Genomic DNA, 5,306 nt, shown 5'->3' on the forward strand with positions numbered 1-5,306 from the left:
GGTTATTTTTAGAATCTGCAGATAAAATAAAGCTTTCGAATTTGTTAAGAGAATCTCCAATTGACTTTTTGACAGCTGCTTTCATTTCGCATAATTTCTATTTGTCAGCGGGGCAGTGACTACGTTTAAAACGACTGTACAAAATTCTACGCTTTCTCAGCAACTTCCTAATATGTTTGTTGTACGAAGGTGGATCCTTTCCCTCCCCCTATATTTTTGCTAGGCATATGCGTCTCTAGCACGTGGTGGACAATACCTTTAAATACCGATCAAAGATGCTCAATATCTTTGTTTCCCACGGTGAATGCTTGGAGCTACTCTACGCTGTTTCCTTTTTTTTTTTTTTTTTTTTTTTTTTTTTTTTTTTTTTTTTTTTTTTTTTTTTTTTTTTTTTTTTTTGCAACTTCCACTGACAGAGAAGCCACAACGACGTGATGGTTGCTAATACCTTGTTCTAGACAAACTTCGTCAAAAAGATCACGTCTGTTTGTCGCCAAGAGATCTAATATGTTCCCATCTCGAGTTGGTTTTCTAACCAATTGCTCAAGGATGTATGTTGAGAGGGCTCCTAGAATAACTTCACACGAGTCATTGATTCTGCCCCCTGTGATAAACGTGTAATTTTCCCAATGGATGCCAGATTCAAGTCACCACTTATAAGTAATGGATAATTTGGATATTTGTTTCTTATGTACTTAAGACTTTCTCTGAAACGTTCTGCGGCGTTTGTTGCGGATGCTGGTGCCCTATAAAAACATCCTAATACACTGGTCAATCATATACATGCCGACGTCTAAAGCTGAAGATGAAGGGATAGAGAAAGTGTACGAGGATATTGAAGGAGTAATGCAGTATGTAAAGGGGGCTGAAAATCTAATAGCCATGGGGGACAGGAATGCAGTTATAGCGGAAGGAGTAGAAAGTTACAGGAGAATATGGGCTTGGGACAAGGAATGAGAGAGGAGAAAGACTAACTGAATTCTGTTACAAGTTTAAGCTAGTAACAGCGAATACCCTACTCAAGAATCATAGGCGGAAGTATACTTGGAAAAGGACGAGTGATACGGGAAGATTTCAGGTAGATTACGTCATGGTCAGACAGATTCCGAAATCAGATACTGGACTGTAAGGTGTATCCAGGATCAGATACAGACTCAGGTCATAATATAGGCTTAGTAGTGATGAAGAGTAGGCTGATGGTTAAGACATTAATCAGGAAGAATCAATACGCGAGGAATTGGGATACGGAAGTGCTAAGGAATGACGATATACGGTTGAAGTTCTCTAAGGCTATAGATTCAGCAATATCGAATAGCTCAGTAAGCAGTACAGTTGAAGAGGAGTGGACATCTCTAAAAAAGGCCATCACAGAAGTTGGGTAGGAAAACGTAGGTGCAAAGAAGGTAGCTGCGGAGAAACCATGGGTAAGAGAATAAACACTTCAATTGATCGATGAGTGGAGGAAGTACAAAAATGTTCCAGGCTGGCTCAAATGGCTCTGAGCACTATGGGACTCAACTGCTGAGGTCATTAGTCCCCTAGAACTTAGAGCTAGTTAAACCTAACTAACCTAAGGACATCACAAACATCCATGCCCGAGGCAGGATTCGAACCTGCGACCGTAGCGGTCTTGCGGTTCCAGACTGCCGCGCCTTTAACCGCACGGCAACTTCGGCCGGCAATGTTCCAGGAAACTCAGGAATACAGAAATACAAGTCACTGAGGAATGAAATCAGCAGGAAGTGCAGTGAAGCTAAGACGAAACGGCTGCACGAAAAATGTGAAGACATCGAAAAAGAAATTGTCGGAAGGACAGTCTCAACATACAGGAAAGAAAACAACCTTCGCTGACATTGAAAGCAGGGGTGGTAACATTAGGAGTGCAGCAGGAATTCCACTATTAAATGCGTAGGAGAGCGGATAGGTGCAAAGAATAATTGAAAGCCTCTATGAGGGAAAGATTTGGCTGATGTGCTAGAAGAAGAAACTGGAGTAGATTTAGAATAGACAGGGGAGCCAGTATTAGAATTTAAAAGAGCTTTGGAAGACTTAAGATCAGATAAGGCACAAGGAATAGATAACATTTCATCAGAATTTCCAAAATCGTTGGGGTAAGTGGCAACAAAACGACTATTCCCACTGGTGTGAAGAATGTATGAGTCTGGCGACTTAACATCTGACTTTCAGAAAAGCATCATCCACGCAATTCCGAAGACGGCAAGAGCTGACAAGTGCGAGAATTATCGCACAATCAGTTCAACAGCTCATGAATTAAAGTTGCTTACAAGACTAATATACAGAAGAACGGAAAAGAAAATTGAGGATGCGCTAGATGACGATCAGTTTCGCTTTGAGAAAGGTAAAGGCACGAGAGAGGCAATTCTGACGTTGCAGTTAATAATGGAAGCAAGAGTAAAGAAAATTGAAGACATGTTCATAGGATTTCCCGACCTAGAAAAAGCGTTTGACGATGTAAAATGGTGCAAGATGTTCGAAACTTTGAAAACAGTAGAGGTAAGCTGTAGGGAGAGACAGGTCGTATACAATATGTACAACAGCCAAGACGGAATAATAAGAGTGGACGACCAAGAACGAAGCGCTGGTATAAAGGGCGTAAGATAAGGATGTGGGCAATGGTCTTGCCGCAGTGGATACGCCGGTTCCCGTGAGATCACCGAAGTTAATCGCTGTCGGGCGTGGTCAGCACTTGGATGGGTGACCATCCGGGCTGCCATGCGCTGTTGCCATTTTTTGCGGTGCAGTCAGCCTCGTGATGCCAATTGAGGAGCTACTCGACCGAATAGTAGCGGCTTCGGTCAAGAATACCATCAAAATAAACAGGAGGGAGGTGTGCTGGCCACACGCCTCTCCTATCCGCATCCTCCATGAGGATGACACGGCAGTCGGATGGCTCCGATGGGCCACTTGTGAACGTGACGGAGTGGTAAAATGAGGAAGTAGCCTTCCACCTCTACTGTTCAATCTTTACATCGAGGAAGCAATGATGGAAAAAAAAATGTTCAGGAGTGGAACAAATTTCAAGGTGAAAGGGTATCAATGATTCGATTCGCTGATGACATTGTTATTCTGAGTGAAAGTGAAGAAGAATTACATGATCTGCTGAACGGAATGGTCTAATGAGTACCCAGAATGGATTGAGAGTAAATCTAAGAAAGACGATAGTAATGAGAAGTAGTAGAAATGAGAACAGCGAGAAACTTATCAGGATTGATGATCACGAAGTAGATTAAGTTAAGGAATTCTGCTACCTAGGCAGTAAAATGACCAATAACAGACGGAGCAAGGAGGACATCAACAGCAGGCTAGCTATGGCAAAAAGGCATACCTGGCCAAGAGAAGTCAACTAATATCAAATGTCAGCCTTAATTTGAGGAAGAAATTTCTGAGAATGTACGTCTGGAGTACAGCATTGTATGGTAGTGAAATATGGACTGTGGGAAAACCGGAACAGAAGGGAATCGACGAAGCATTTGAGATGTGGTGCTACAGACAAATGTTGAAAATTTGGTGGACTGATAAGGTGAGGAATGAGGAGGTCCTGCGCAGAATCACAGAGGAAAGGAATATGTGGAAGACACTGCAAGGAGAAGGGACAGGACGGTAGGACATCTGTTAAGACATCATGTAATGACTTCCATGGTACTAGAGATTGGAATACATCCAGAAAATAATTGAGGACATAGGTTTCATGTCGTACTTTGAGACGAAGAGGTTGGCGCTGGAGAGGAATTCGTGGCAGGTCAAAAAAAAAAAAAAAAAAAAAAACATCTAGTTGTATATAATAATTAAGAGCCACCACGAGCTGCCTACTTTCCTGTTGGCAGGTTTTCGTCATCTGAAAATGCTATCTCAGAGACATTAAGTCATGGGAGAGGTAAGGCATACAATCGACTGGCTGCTAGGTAAATAGCTGCGAATGACTGGTCACAATTGGATGCTCTCTCCCGAAGAGCCGTCTACCAAACAAAACCAACCTTAGGCGCAGAACAGATGGCCACCTCGGGAATATTCTCACCTGAAGATTAACGAAATCTATGTGAACTGTTTATCAGGCTATCCAGGTGGACTTTGAGAGCGACTCTGGCGAAGTTTTGAAATGCTACAAAATAATTCAAATGTTTTTAAGAGCGGAACATTTGCTTTAATTTTCATTAGTACTTTCACATTCTGTCGGTTTTCCAAATAGTTTTTTAAAAGTCTCTTATTTTATTAACAGGTGAAGTGCCTTATGGTGAAAGAGGCAAGTAAAAAATCGAAGAAAGAATGCAGTCATCAGATTCTCGGTATAGTACTGCCACTGCCACCAACGAAAGTACGGAAGTTTGCTTTGTGAGCGGGTGCTGACAACAGTGACCCACACAGATGATTTAGATTTGTACTTGGACGAGAATTACAAATTGGTCACGAAACAGCAGTGGACGCCCCAGGATAAAGAAACAACTAAACGGGCATGGGAAGGTGCAGGCTATCTTTCACAAGTCAATTGTTACTTCATTAGAGTCCAGCAGTCTTATTGTACAGATACTAAGATCACTAATAAAATAAAAATGATAATAGCTGCTAGCAATAAACGTAATTAAGAAGGCGGAACTAATGAGTGAAAATAATTAGCGCCAGCAACAGATTTTATTTGTAAATTTCAGCAGGAAGTTAGATCAAATAATTCAGGAAAGCCTTTCAGGCAGTTACACCAAAATTTCTTCAATTAAACCAATTGATAATTGATTATTTCATTTAATGAAATGAACCAATTTAGGAAGGACTAACAAGCAAGTAGTAAAATCGAATATAACTCAAACACGCGCTTAGCGCTGGGGAAACAATGACAGGAATGATTCTAAAGATTATAATTCCATTTGGCTGGTCGAACGGGTTGCTTTACATTTATGAATACAACTTATAAGAAGTGTAGTAACATGAAATTTCACAAGTCTGGTATCTGACTTACTGAGGCCCGTTAAGTACTAATATTGTATGCAAGGAGCACAGGAACAACTCTCAATGCAAATATCCAATATTTCCTCAATCAGGGAAGGGGCAGGTACGGCAGGCCAGGTCTGAGTAAGATGGTTTAGAATAACTGGCACTTTATGCAAAATTAACGCTCGATTCCTACGAGATAGAAACTTAACTTATGAGCGATGCCGTAGCAAGCCAGGAGGCCGGGACGTCACAGAGGCTACACGCACGCACTTACATAGCTCAAGCGCACAGGCTACGCCCGATGAACCGGTCGGTAACAAATAACACCCCGGGACAGCGCCTCCAAACGCTACGAACAGCTC

The 5,306-nt window shown here is 41.8% G+C and overlaps 1 pseudogene; it reads left to right on the plus strand.

Annotated features, from left to right (window-relative positions):
• Window positions 1-2,629: 2,629 nt before the first annotated feature.
• On the plus strand, window positions 2,630-2,747 carry LOC126459580 (5S ribosomal RNA; annotated as a pseudogene).
• The last annotated feature ends 2,559 nt before the right edge of the window (window positions 2,748-5,306 follow it).

The sequence above is a fragment of the Schistocerca serialis genome, chromosome 2 (genome assembly GCF_023864345.2).
Source record: "Schistocerca serialis cubense isolate TAMUIC-IGC-003099 chromosome 2, iqSchSeri2.2, whole genome shotgun sequence".
NCBI classification, from domain to species: domain Eukaryota; kingdom Metazoa; phylum Arthropoda; class Insecta; order Orthoptera; family Acrididae; genus Schistocerca; species Schistocerca serialis.